The 15,572-nt window shown below is 38.0% G+C and overlaps 1 protein-coding gene across 2 annotated transcripts in view; it reads left to right on the forward strand.

The window, feature by feature from the left end:
• Positions 1–458, forward strand: part of rad50 (RAD50 homolog, double strand break repair protein) — a 41,078-nt gene extending 40,620 nt beyond the window's left edge. For both annotated transcript variants that reach the window (XM_061962571.2, XM_072913794.1), the window contains one exon: positions 40–458. The gene's annotated coding sequence lies outside the window, so the exon portion shown is untranslated. The remainder of the gene's footprint in view (positions 1–39) is intronic.
• The last annotated feature ends 15,114 nt before the right edge of the window (positions 459–15,572 follow it).

The following is a 15,572-nucleotide window of genomic DNA, read 5'->3' on the forward strand; positions in this document are numbered from 1 at the left end:
GTTGCTGAGCCTCACACTGAGCTGTCACCTGTGTTGCAGTTTAATTGCAAAAGCGTGCATGACCAGCTGGGGCCAAACGGCAACTTTATCAAAGCTCATCTACTCAAAAAGTCTCTCATCGATTGCATCCGCTACAGAATATGGAATGGAAACTCCACTGAGCCTATCAGAACCTCCAAACCAAAGGAATAAACACAAAGGTCACTGTTTACATGGGTTAGGACAATGCACTGGGATGATGATGTTCACTCTGTCGGTATTTTTCTCTGCCTTAAAATGTGTTTATTTATCAAGGCCATCTCCAAAGTTGCTACTGTACTTAACTTGAAAACCTCTGAAGCCACTGTAATAACACAAGCCATTGAATTTTGCTTATTTATTTGTTGTATACATTGTACATTTAATTGGCATATTTTTGTAATCATGTGTTCCCACTAAACAAGAACTTTGAGACAATTAAATCCTGTTGCCTACTAATGAGATGTCTTTTATTGAATTTAATAGTTCAGTTAATTTATTTATTTCATTCATAAAAATCAAACAAAGGAAGAAAAGTAAAACAAAGTAAATTATGAATGAAAAGAAGCAAAAATAAGTTAAAAATTGTATCTGCCCCCTATTTTCACATATACAGCAATTACCTTTATAGGCTGTAGATCCTACATTGCATATCTGAATCTGACATAGAAATGTAAAATATATAATCAATGTTTTTTTTAATATTATGACACACCCACAAATTTACAGATAATTATAATCTGAGCAAATATGTTCACTTTCAAAACTATTTTAAAGGTTTTACCCACCACAATAGATGAAGAAGCCAACTGTCCTCATTAATAACCCTTACCTGTCAGAGTCACAAGTTTATGAATAAGAGTCTTCTTGGTTAATCAATAATCCTAAAACCTCAATATTTGCCTTTTGTAATTATTTTACTTTCTTCATTATGATGATTTCTATATAACTATCACTTCCTTACAAATCACAATTTACCCAACGACATAATTTTTTATTCTATTTTATGGTTCTTTACATCATGTATTTTTTATACCTTTAAAATCTTCTTTCAAATCACAACCTAATTATTGTAAGATATAATTCTAACTCAATTCTTGTTAAAAAAGATTAAATAATGACTTATATTTTGGGGGTAAAATTAATTATGTTTTTTACTTTTACATATCAAAGGGAATAAGCGGTTGAAAATGGATGGTTGGATACTTTTACATATCCTCAATAGATTATTTTGTTTTAACATTTATTGATTGGATTTTTTACATATACAGTCCAGAAATACAATTCTTTTTTTTCTCCAACAAACATTATATATACAAATATTGACATGAAGCCACAGACCTGCACTCCTGAATGTCCCCAACATGGTGCAGCAATACACCAAAGCAGACAAAAGTCTCATCAATTATCTACCTTTCAATTACTTTTCAATTTGAGGTCAGTCTCTTTTACATATTTTAGGAAACCACCCCATACTTCATGGAACACCTGTTCCATGTAAACCTAATTCTCTCCAATTTAAGGAAATAAAGAATATCTCTAATCCAGCAGGGAAGCGCTGCAGTCTTCCAATTTGACACGATGAGTCTTCTAGCCAACAAAGTAGTAAATGCCACCAAGTTCTATTTGGATTTGCTAAGAAAAGATGACAGAAGTGCTACATCAAATAGTCCGCTTAGAGGATTTGGTGTGATCTTTTTGCCTATTACCTAAAACAAAGTATTAAAAATGTCACTCCAATAACTGCACAGGGATGGACAAAGCCAAAACATATGTATTAAGTTAGCTGGAGGCTGTTTACACCGATCACATAATACCGATGTTCCCTCATACATCTTAGCCAGCCTGACCTTGGGATAATTACCGGTAGTACGACGTATTAGCTTGCATTAAATAAGGCTGTGTCTAGCACAAATAGAAGACTTATAAACTCTACCTAAAATCTCTGTCCAGCTCTCCTCATTGTCCTCAAATAAGGTCACTCCTAAGTCACCCTCCCAAAGTGACTGAAATGAATTCAGAGACTCAGGGCTTAAATGAAAAATTGGATTGTAAATATGTTTAATTGATCTATTTAATGTCGAAGTGGTGATATAAGAGCATCTAAAACTGTCAGTCAGTAAGTTTGGAAACCTGGGGAAAGTATAACGAAGTAAACTGCCGATCTGTAGATATCTAAAAAAGTGTTGATTCGGGAGCGAAAATGTATCACAAGGTTGTTGGAAAGAGGCAAAAGTGTTGTCAATGTATACATCTCTAATGTTGTTGATCCCCAAACTTGACCATCTTAAAAAGGCACCATCGACAGGAGAGGGAGGAAAAGCATGATTACCAGTGATTAGTGCAAGACTAAAAATAGTCTGTAGCATTGGCGTTGTTAGGCCTAAAATATTCTTAAACCCCCCTAAAAAAATTTGGGATTTTTTTTTTTTTTTTTTTTTTTTTTACAAATACATGCCGACATATTCATTATAAAGTGGCCCGAATATGAGTTTAAATAAATAATTATATAACCTGTCATTATTCACTCAGTTTCCCCTCACTTCATAGCGTAAGGTAGAGAGCCCCTTTAGTGTGTCGTATCCAATCAATTCCACTTGTTCATATAGAAAAACCCCACATCACTCAAAATCCAGTCCGCATTTTCCCTACGACCTTGCTTGCGGTCCTGCTGGTGTACGAAGCACATTAGCACACAGCATTGCAGAACAAGAACGTGAACGGATGCAAAATGGACATAAGAAACATTTTCAAGAAAGTACGTATTCATCACTGCTTGTAGTAAAATGTATTAGCTCCACTTTACACCAGGTCTGTGTTTGACAAAAAGTTACATTCCCGCTCTAAAACAATGCTGCTACTTAGTTAGCTTAGTTAGCCTGAAATGCATCATGAAGGTCCTGGTTATTTATAAAGTTAAATGTGCACTCTTTTTTTTACCGTTTCCTATCTTTGGGATTACTTCCTTCTGGAGCATCAGCTGTGTTTCTCACTTTGCACATGGAGGAGAACAGGAACTGAGCTCATTCACCTATGACTATCATGACCAATAGTCAACATGATCCACAACATCCTCCTGTGTATATATATATATATATATATATATATATATATATATATATATATATATATATATATATATATATATATGTATACAAACCCCGTTTCCATATGAGTTGGGAAATTGTGTTAGATGTACATATAAACGGAATACAATGATTTGAAAATCCTTTTCAACCCATATTCAATTGAATGCACTACAAAGACAACATATTTGATGTTCAAACTCATAAACTTTTTTTTTTTTTTTGCAAATAATACCGTATATTTTCCGCACTATTAGCCGCACCTAAAAACCACAAATTTTCTCAAAAGCTGACAGTGCGGCTTATAACCCGGTGCGCTTTATACATGGATTAATATTAAGATTCATTTTCATAAAGTTTAGGTCTCGCAACTACGGTAAACAGTCGCCATCTTTTTTCCCCGTAGAAGAGGAAGCGCTTCTTCTTCTACGGTAAGCAACCGCCAAGGTAAGCACCCGCCCCCATAGAAGAGGAAGCGCTTCTTCTTCTACTGTAAGCAACCACCCGCCCCCATAGAAGAAGAAGCGCGCGGATATTACGTTTCATTTCATTTGTGTGTTTACATCTGTAAAGACCACAAAATGGCTCCTATTAAGAGACACGCGTACAACGCAGAATTCAAACTCAAGGCAATAAGTCACGCAGTAGAACACGGAAATAGAGCAGCAAGGTAGAGGAAGCAACAAAATGACCTGCGCCACTAAGACAGGGAGACAGCGCCGGACGACATACGCCAACATCTTCCAGTGGATTGTAAATGCCTGGGCGGATATATCTGTCTCAACTGTGGTCCGAGCTTTCCGGAAGGCAGGATTCATGGAACTGCTGGAAAAACAACAGCAACATTGACTCTAATGACTTCGACGAGACGGAGACGGCCATTTTGGATGCCGTATTCGCCCAACTTTTTAATTCAGACACTGAAGAAGAATTCGAGGGATTTATGGATGAGGAATAATTTCAGAAAGTGAGCTTTAAATGTTTATTTTGTGTGTTGTGTGACATTAACGTTCGAGCAACGTTGAGTTATTGATGTTGCTATTGCTCTGCAGTAATTGGAGTGTTACTATTTTTGTGATTGCACATTTGCACATTACATTTTGGGGGTGAACAGAGTTGTTAGAACGCTGGTTTGTAATATATTATTAAAGTTTGACTGACCTATCTGACTGTTTTTTTGACATTCCCTTTAGCGCAGCGTAGGCGCGGCTTATAACCCGGGGCGGCTTATAGGTGAACAAAGTTTTGAAATATGCCATTCATTGAAGGTGCGGCTAATAACCCGGGGCGGCTTATAGTGCGGAAAATACGGTAATTAACTTAGAATTTCATGGCTGCAACACGTGCCAAAGTAGTTGGGAAAGGGCATGTTCACCACTGTGTTACATCACCTTTTCTTTTAACAACACTCAATAAACGATTGGGAACTGAGGAAACTAATTGTTGAAGCTTTGAAAGTGGAATTCCTTCCCATTCTTGTTTTATGTAGAGCTTCAGTCGTTCAACAGTCTGGGTTCTCCGCTGTCGTATTTTACGCTTCATAATGCGGCACGCATTTTCGATGGGAGACAGGTCTGGACTGCAGGCGGGCCAGGAAAGTACCCGCACTCTTTTTTTACGTAGCCACGCTGTTGTCACACGTGCTGAATGTGGCTTGGCATTGTCTTGCTGAAATAAACAGGGGCGTCCATGAAAAAGACGGCGCTTAGATGGCAGCATATGTTGTTCCAAAACCTGTATGTACCTTTCAGCATTAATGGTGCCTTCACAGATGTGTAAGTTACCCATGCCTTGGGCACTAATGCACCCCCATACCATCACAGATGCTGGCTTTTGAACTTTGCGTCGATAACAGTCTGGATGGTTCGTTTCCCCTTTGGTCCGGATGACACGATGTCGAATATTTCCAAAAACAATTTGAAATATGGACTCGTCAGATCACAGAACACTTTTCCACTTTGCATGAGTCCATCTTAGATGATCTCGGGCCCAGATAAGCCGGCGGCGTTTCTGGATGTTGTTGATAAATGGCTTTCGCTTTGCATAGTAAAGCTTTAACTTGCACTTACAGATGTAGCGACGAACTGTATTTAGTGACAGTGGTTTTCTGAAGTGTTCCTGAGCCCATGTGGTGATATCCTTTAGAGATTGATGTCGGTTTTTGATACAGTGCCGTCTGAGGGATCGAAGGTCACGGTCATTCAATGTTGGTTTCCGGCCATGCCGCTTACGTGGAGTGATTTCTCCAGATTCTCTGAACCTTTTGATGATATTATGGACCGTAGATGTTGAAATCCCTAAATTTCTTGCAATTGCACTTTAAGAAACGTTGTTCTTAAACTGTTTGACTATTTGCTCTCGCATTTGTTGACAACGTGGTGACCCTCGCCCCATCATTGTTTGTGAATGACTGAGCATTTCATGGAATCTACTTTTATACCCAATCATGGTACCCATCTGTTCCCAATTAGCCTGCACACCTGTGGGATGTTCCAAATAAGTGTTTGATGAGCATTCCTCAACTTTATCAGTATTTATTGCCACCTTTCCCAACTTCTTTGTCACGTGTTGCTGGCATCAAATTCTAAAGTTAATGATTATTTGCAAAAAAAAACATGTTCATCAGTTTGAACATCAAATATGTTGTCTTTGTAGCATATTCAACTGAATATGGGTTGAAAATGATTTGCAAATCATTGTATTCCGTTTATATTTACATCTAACACAATTTCCCAACTCATATGGAAATGGGGTTTGTACAACATCGTGATGTTATTCTGAAATGTTTGTATTTTCCTACTAAACACCCCCACCACCAAAATCATACGGTTTATTCCAAATATAATAAATACACCTCGAAAGTCATCATATGTGATGTCTGAAAATCTTGTACATATTTAAAGTATTTTTGTATTGGGTGCTTTTTCTTGTTCTTGTTTGTGTTTATTGTGACACCCCCACAGCAGAAGAGCACCAGTCATTTAAAGGGGATAAGTGTGACGCTAATCATAGAACAAGAATTAGGAACTAATTGCTACATACTGCAAGAAAGAGTCTGTAAAATATCACACTTTCGGAAAAACTCTGCATGTAAAGTTAGAAAAGTTATGATGGTGCCACTTTGACCCTGCAACTGGTTAGTTCTGAACAGATTTTCAGCTCAATAGTAAATCAATAAACAGTAATAATTAATTAATGATGATGCATATAAAATGTGTAAAGTTGACAATAAAAGAAAAACATTTAAATAATGTATTATTAATAATATCCATCCATCCATCCATTTTCTACCGCTTATTCCCTTTGGGGTCGCGGGGGGCGCTGGAGCCTATCTCAGCTACAATCGGGCGGAAGGCGGGGTACACCCTGGACAAGTCGCCACCTCATCGCAGGGCCAACACAGATAGACAGACAACATTCACACTCACATCCACACACTAGGGCCAATTTAGTGTTGCCAATCAACTTATCCCCAGGTGCATGTCTTTGGAGGTGGGAGGAAGCCGGAGTACCCTTAATAATAGATTATTATTATTAATAATCTATTGCGGTCTGATAGGTGGCGCTCAGTTTCAACTATTGACCAAAATGCATATTTCTCACTGCTAAAAAGTCTTTAGGTGTTAGTCGGACAAGTAAAACCAGATCTCTGATCCAGGTTTGCCATAATTGTGTTTGAACGTTATTTGTCATTTGTATGCGATTGGTTCACGCGTTTTGAAAGCGAAAGTAATCAGGCAATGAAACATGACACTGCCTTCCTATTGCTTGAAGTAGATTAAAGCTTGCCAGAAAAGCAACCAGTCAAAGTATTAGCGGCCGTTTGGTTGCAGTTGGAGAGGGTGGAGGAGTGTGCCATCAAATGCCCAACTACCGTGGATCCTGAAAGATACATTTCATATTCATTGTAAGTTATGAAAAGATACATTACTTGGATTTTAGGTTCATGTTTTTTAGGCCCAATGGGTAAAACCATAGGTGCCAATCAATGCCGAGCACCCACGTGGGATTGATGGCAACTTTCAATCTTTAAAATCATTTTTGAAAAATCAATCTTGTTGTAGTTAATTTTGTGGCGAGTTTGGTCCGTTTGACAAAATACAAACCCCGTTTCCATATGAGTTGGGAAATTGTGTTAGATGTAAATATAAACGGAATACAATGATTTGCAAATCCTTTTGCACTACAAAGACAAGATATTTGATGTTCAAACTCATAAACTTTATTTTTTTTTTGCAAATAATAATTAACTTAGAATTTCATGGCTGCAACACATGCCAAAGTAGTTGGGAAAGGGCATGTTCACCACTGTGTTACATGGCCTTTCCTTTTAACAACACTCAGTAAACGTTTAGGAACTGAGGAGACACATTTTTTAAGCTTCTCAGGTGGAATTCTTTCCCATTCTTGCTTGATGTACAGCTTAAGTTGTTCAACAGTCCAGGGGTTTCCGTTGTGGTATTTTAGGCTTCATAATGCGCCACACATTTTCAATGGAAGACAGGTCTGGACTACAGGCAGGCCAGTCTAGTTCCCGTACTCTTTTACTACGAAGCCACGTTGATGTAACACGTGGCTTGGCATTGTCTTGCTGAAATAACCATGGTAACGTTGCTTGGATGGCAACATATGTTGCTCCAAAACCTGTATGTACCTTTCAGCATTAATGGCGCCTTCACAGATGTGTAAGTTACCCATGTCTTGGGCACTAATACACCCCCATACCATCACAGATGCTGGCTTTTCAACTTTGCGTCCATAACAATCGGGATGGTTCTTTTCCTCTTTGGTCCGGAGGACACGACGTCCACAGTTTCCAAAAACAATTTGAAATGTGGACTCGTCAGACCACAGAACACTTTTCCACTTTGTATCAGTCCATCTTAGATGAGCTCAGGCCCAGCGAAGCCGACGGCGTTTCTGGGTGTTGTTGATAAACGGTTTTCGCCTTGCATAGGAGAGTTTTAACTTGCACTTACAGATGTAGCAACCAACTGTAGTTACTGACAGTGGGTTTCTGAATTGTTCCTGAGCCCATGTGGTGATATCCTTTACACACTGATGTCGCTTGTTGATGCAGTACAGCCTGAGGGATCGAAGGGTCACGGGCTTAGCTGCTTATGTGCAGTGATTTCTCCAGATTCTCTGAACCCTTTAATGATATTACGGACCGTAGATGGTGAAATCCTCAAATTCCTTGCAATAGCTGGTTGAGAAAGGTTTTTCTTAAACTGTTCAACAATTTGCTCATGCATTTGTTGACAAAGTGGTGACCCTCGCCCCATCCTTGTTTGTGAATGACTGAGCATTTCATGGAATCTACTTTTATACCCAATCATGGCACCCACCTGTTCCCAATTTGCCTGTTCACCTGTGGGATGTTCCAAATAAGAGTTTGATGAGCATTCCTCAACTTTATCAGTATTTATTGCCACCTTTCCCAACTTCTTTGTCACGTGTTGCTGGCATCAAATTCTAAAGTTAATGATTATTTGCAACAAAAAAAACATGTTTATCAGTTTGAACATCAAATATGTTGTCTTTGTAGCATATTCAACTGAATATGGGTTGAAAATGATTTGCAAATCATTGTATTCCGTTTATATTTACATCTAACACAATTTCCCAACTCATATGGAAACGGGGTTTGTAATAAAGCCACAAATCATATGGGATATTAACTTCGCTGAATGGCTATTTTTTTTTTTTTTACACACACAAACTGAGCACCCAGTGGCAGAAATGTAGATCAGCGCCTCTGGGTAAAACAATGTACTGAATGAAAGGAAACCAATCAAGGCAAGATAAACAATTTTAAGGGTGAATTTTTTAGGTAAACTCAAAAGAATGTCCAACTGCTAAATACTTGCCTGGAATTCAAAGAGTTGATAAAAAATGACGCCCCACTTTTTCGTATGATTCGGTTTTCGGCAAAAAAGGTTGTCTTCCATATCATCCTGACACTCTACTAGAAACAATCAAACAAAACCTTGTCAATGGAGGTGTAGTTAGAGCAATATTCTTAGACCTCCGCAAGGCATTCGATACAGTCAGTCACCCCACGTTACTTACAAAATTAACAACTTTTAAACTGTCCACAGATACTCTGGCCTGGATTATGTCATATCTATCTGGTCGGACCCAATGTGTCCGTATTGATAACACAACATCCAGTTTCACTGCTACGGATATTGGCCTGCCACAAGGCTCTAATATCGGCCCTCTTCTTTTCTCCATGTATATAAACGACCTGCCATCTGTATGTAAGGATGTAAATATCCAGATGTATGCAGATGACACAGTTATTTATACTCGGGGAAAGGACGCTGAAACGGTTGCCAGAAAACTTACAGCAGCCATGGAGAAGGTGGCAAGATGGCTACATTACTTCAGTCTTACATTAAACATTAAGAAAACGTCAACAATGTATTTTGTAAACAAATATAAAATGTCATCCTTTCCAAATATAACGGTTAATAAGGGAATAATACAAAATGTTCGTGAATATCGTTACCTGGGTGTCATTTTCGACCCAACACTTGGCTTTAAAAAACATATCAAACAGATGTGCCAGAGTCTTAAATACAACATAAAAACGTTCAAATGTATCAGGAATTCATTAACACTGGAGGCAGCTCAAACTTATTTTAATGCAATGATTATGTCTCCTTTTTATTATTGTATAACATGTTGGTCGCAGGCAAGCAAAATGACACTGAGGCCATTGGAAACTTTGCACAAACAATCGCTCAAAATCCTTGACCGAAAACCACAACGCCACCATCCCTGTTTAGTTCTCCAAAAAAATAGATTGTTAAATTTAGCTAACATTCAAAGATTAGCATCTATACCAGGGGTCGGCAACCCAAAATGGTGAAAGAGCCATATTGGACCAAAAATACAAAAACAAATCTGTCTGGAGCCGCAAAAAATTAAAAGCCATATTACATACAGATAGTGTTTCATGAGATATAAATTGAATTAAGAGGACTTAAAGGAAACTAAATGACCTCAATTATAGCTACAAATGAGGCATAATGATGCAATATGTACATATAGCTAGCCTAAATAGCGTGTTAGCATCGATTAGCTTGCAGTCATGCAGTGACCAAATATGTCTGATTAGCACTCCACACAAGTCAATAACAACGTTAAAAGTTTGGTGGACAAAATGAGACAGAAAAAGAAGTGGCATAAAACACGTCCCAGAAAGCCGGAGAAAGTTATACATGTAAACAAACTACGGTGAGTTCAAGGACCGCCAAAATGAGTAGGACAAAACGGCGCTCGCCAAATACTCGAATCAGTGAAGCATGTTTAATATAAACAGTGTGCTTTGTAACAATTAGGGAGGCTTGTGTCATGTTTGTCCTCCTACAGAAACCATATTAAAACAAAAAAATATTTTTTTTCCCCCTCATCTTTTTCCATTTTTCATACATTTTTTAAAAAGCTCCAGAGAGCCACTAGGGCGGCGCTAAAGAGCCGCATGCAGCTTTAGAGCCGCGGGTTGCCGACCCCTGATCTATACGAATGGCCCATCGAATCCTAAATAACACTGCACCAGCGCCACTTAAGCACTTTGTCCAGTTTACATCTGCTGTGACAACTAGAAACACACGAGCCTCCACCAGTGGGCAGTGTAGCGTACCCAGATGTAAAACATCTTTTGCAAAATCAGCCTTTTCATATAAAGCCATAAAGGAATGGAACCACCTCACAACAAACTTGAAAAGCCCCCCCTACAGGGGGAGGTGGGGGGGGGGGTTACCCACATATGCGGTCCTCTCCAAGTTTTCTCATAGTCATTCACATCGACGTCCCACTGGGGTGAGTTTTTCCTTGCCCTTATGTGGACTTTGTACCGAGGATGTCGTTGTGGCTTGTGCAGCCCTTTGAGACACTTGTGATTTAGGGCTATATAAATAAACATTGATTGATTGATTGATTGAAAAGTCTAACAGATTACTCTTCATTCACAAGTGAAATTAAAAAGTGGCTTTGGAGCAATCAAAGCTGCTCACACAGTCACTAAGGTGGACACTATGTTTGACCATCAACTTAATGTGTATTATATGTATCCATGAGAGTATTTTTGTCGTAAATTGTGAGGTGTGTGTGTTAAAATCATGGTTGGTTTTACGAATGATGACAGATGTGAACAAGAGCATGTATTGTCTGTGTTATGATGTAAAGGAGGTGTGGTTGTTTTGCATATTAAGTATGTGTCAATGAAAGGGCATTTTATGACTTTTCTTAATTTGATTACATGCTATAGAATGATTTTATTGCATGATTTTTGTATCCCTTTAATTTAGGTAGCCAGGGACTGCAGATGCAAATGAGCTATTTAGCTATAATCTGGTACAGAACATATCTGTCTTTGATCTTAATGTTTCTATGCATTGTCCCTTCAAATAAAGACTAAACTATACAAATCAAGAGTCAAAACAATGTGTTGGTGACCTAATTTCCATACTTTTTTGTACCGTTATTTCCGTTATTGAGCACAGTTGCAAAATAAGCCGTCATAGGGCCAAAAAAGGTTGCGAGTTGTAGCATACTGCTGTGGCATTGTGGAATCACGACATAGATGGATGGATGGATGGATGGATGGATGGATAGTACTTTATTGATTCCTTCAGGAGAGTTCCCTCAGGAAAATTAAATTCCAGCAGCAGTGTACAAAATTGAGATCGAATTTAAAAAGTAAAACGTAAAAAGTAAATAATGGGGGTATAAATGGAAACAAAATAGAAAAATATTACAATAGAATAAAAATAATAGCGCATGCGTGTGATTGCGTCAGTTGAGGTTAAAGGGGAACTGCACTTTTTTGGGAGTGTTGCCAATCATACACTACTATTATGACAGAAAAAAATTAAAATAAATAACATCCATCGTTATTTATTTTTTATTTTTTGCATTTTAAATATTAAATAAATGCGATCAAAAGTCCACTTACAATGGAGCCTATGAGAGCCGCGCAATTCCGCCTACAAAGCCCTTAAAAAAACATTCAAACAGCTCCATTAAGGTTTTATATACATGATTGTGGAAGTCTTTCAATGGTGAGTCCGATAGATCTTTCGTGAGCCCGGTGTACAGGTTTGAGCCAGTCTTTTATTTAGTCTCGTTTGCTTTTCAGCAATATATATTTGAGGCCTTTTCAGTCCGGTATGTCTCTGCTCTCCGACTCTGTGCGTGTGTTGCTCTGCTCCAACTCCCAACAACGTGTCTCGTTCCGGCTGCTGCTAATAAGGGCGACAAGTGATTAGATAACAAGCCCCAGCTGGGCAATCTACTCATCTGCCGCTGTCTTCGAGGCCGGTCCTTACACACCCCGCTCCGCGGCAGGCCCGCAGGCCACAACCCCCTCCACAATGATGTAAGTATATATGTAATGTTGTGACAGGCACATTTATAATAATATTTAATATTTACGTATTTTCATCATTTTAAGCTTGCATTAATTTAGCATTAATTAAAAGCATTCATTTCAAAAAACGCATCACAACATTTGCTTCTTTTTTTTAATCTTTCAGAAGGTTTTGTGTTTTTCACAGAGAATACACTGTAATTTTCTCTTTCTTTTTCTTTTTTTCTTCTTGTAAAAAGACGATGTTTCCAAAGCCCTTTGCAGGAAGAAACAACAAATAGGAGCGCTGAAGTACGTGAATACGTCTCGAGTGTAAACTACTGTTCGTCTGACTGCCGTGCGGCTATTACCTGAAACTAGAGGAGAGAGCAACTCGCCTTCAAAATAAAGGTCCCTTCTCATTACCTGATAATGTTACGTCACAATCGATACTCACGGTGCCCCTATAAATAGTTTGTCTATAATAAGAATATCACTAATACTTGGTTCATATTCAAGTCAGGAAATGCAAATGGAGTATTGTTGTCGCTTTTTGAATGGTAGTTTATTAGATTTTATGGGCAGAATAGAGGAGCTACCATTGGCTCAGCTGTAAGCGGACTTTTATTTACGTTTATTTACAAGTTAGAATTAGGGATGTCCGATAGTATCGGCCTGCCATATTATCGGCCGATAAATGCGTTAAAATGTAATATTGGAAATTATCGGTATCGTTTTTTTTTGTTATCGGTATCGTTTTTTTTTGTTTTTTGTTTTTTTATTAAATCAACATAAAAAACACAAGATACACTTACAATTAGTGCACCAACCCAAAAAAACTACCTCCCCCATTCACACTCATTCACACAAAAGGGTTGTTTCTTTCTGTTATTAATATTCTGGTTCCTACATTATATATCAATATATATCAACACAGTCTGCAAGGGATACAGTCCGTAAGCACACATGATTGTGCGTGCTGCTGGTCCACTAATAGTACTAACCTTTAACAGTTAATTTTACTCATTTTCATTAATTACTAGTTTCTATGTAACTGTTTTTATATTGCCCTGCGATGAGGTGGCGACTTGTCCAGGGTGTACCCCGCCTTCCGCCAAATTGTAGCTGAGATAGGCTCCAGCGCCCCCCGCGACCCCAAAAGGGAATAAGCGGTAGAAAATGGATGGATGGATGGATGGACGTTTTTGTATTGTTTTACTTTCTTTTTTATTCAAGAAAATGTTTTTAATTTATTTATCTTATTTTATTTTTTATTTTTTTTAAAGTACCTTATCTTCACCATACCTGGTTGTCCAAATTACGGTAGGCATAATAATGTGTTAATTCCACGACTGTATATATATCGGTTGATATCGGTATCGGTTGATATCGGTATCGGTAATTAAAGAGTTGGACGATATCGGAATATAGGATATCGGCAAAAAGCCATTATCGGACATCCCTAGTTAGAATGCATTAAAAAATCCCTCCGTCTTTCATAATGATTGTGAACAATAGGCAAAATTTAAAAATAAAGTGCAGTTCCCCTTTAAAGTCAGTTAAAGCCATGTGAGCACACAGTCGTCATCTTTGCGTTCTTGAGTAATAACACGAGTGCCAGCACTTTGATCAAGAAGGTGAGAAACATGAATAAATTCAAAAATACAAAGGCGGCATCTGTGTGACTTTTTTTGCCGTCATCGCCAACAAAAGTGGTCAATAAAGCTAAAAGTGATGTAAATAAGACTGGGGAATGTCTGTGGTTGCTGTGAAGATTTGACATAGAATCAAAAAGTAAAAGGAAATGAAAAACTGAAGGCTAAAAATTAGTATTAATACATGATCATTCATCAAGTGTATAAAACTATTAAAATGTGTTTTGTCGTCATACTTTTGAGTGTCTGGAACGGATAAATCAGATATACATTTTTTTCTTATTTCATTGGACATGTGGAACGGAAACCAAGGTATGACTGTACCACAAATTCTGCATCTCATCTATTCAACACTTTCCGGACTAATCTTTAGAAATCCTTCTAATCTCGACTGGAAATCTCCATTTTACCAGAACTCACACCACTGTACCAAACCTCGAAGGAGATTTGATCTCTCAGCTGTTCACCATCAATAAAACAAACGGTATTTGAACGTGTGCCCAACCGGCCCTGGTTCACGTCTTATTATTAATGAAGTGATAGCAGCCGCTAAAGTGCGTCTTTCTATGTAATTGCTTTATTAGGTACTTATTGCTTCAAATATGAATAAGCTCCCGCAAAGAACTCTTAGAGAACCTTGTCTTCCGCGGGTACGCTCGGGCAGCGGGACGGTGCCCAGGAATACACGGGTGTAGATGCACAGCTCGCTGGGAGGAACACGTTTCAGCACTCTTCTCCCTCTTGCCGCCGTCACTTGGTGATGTGATGCAATGTGAACGCCGCACGGGCAGGGGGATGGCACTTCCTGTCTGTGGTCTGAGTCTGTGTGCGCTGCTGAACCGTGACGCTCATCACTAATTCAGAACAATCGCTCTTCCCTTCCGTCAGTACTTTTTATAGAACTGTTGGAATAATCCCAAACCTGATTCCGACCCTTAGTTTATTTAGTAGTCTTCTCAACTGAATGTCATTGTCTCTCGAATCCCTTTGGCACAAGTCCAAAAATCATGTCTCTTTTTATTTTTCTTATTTACTTTATATATTCCTGACTTTACAAATTGATTTATAAAAATGATATACTACTGCAGGGGTGCTCACACTTTTTCTGCAGGCGAGCTACTTTTCAATTGATCAAGTCGTGGGGATCTACCTCATTCATATATATAATTTACATTTACTTATTTATGAAATATATGTTTTTGTTAACAAGTTAAAGGTGTTTAATGATAATGCAAGCGTGTTTAACACATATAGTTAATATTGTTAAAAAATGAAAGGTGTTTAATGATAATACAAGCATGTTTAACACATATAGTTAATATTGTTAAAAAATTAAAGGTGTTTAATGATAATACAAGCATGTTTAATACATATAGTTAATATTGTTAACAAGTTAAAGGTGTTTAATGATAATGCAAGCATGTTTAACACATATAGTTAATATTGTTAAAAAAT

Source organism: Nerophis lumbriciformis, linkage group LG09, assembly GCF_033978685.3.
Source record: "Nerophis lumbriciformis linkage group LG09, RoL_Nlum_v2.1, whole genome shotgun sequence".
In the NCBI taxonomy this organism is placed as follows: Eukaryota; Metazoa; Chordata; class Actinopteri; order Syngnathiformes; family Syngnathidae; genus Nerophis; species Nerophis lumbriciformis.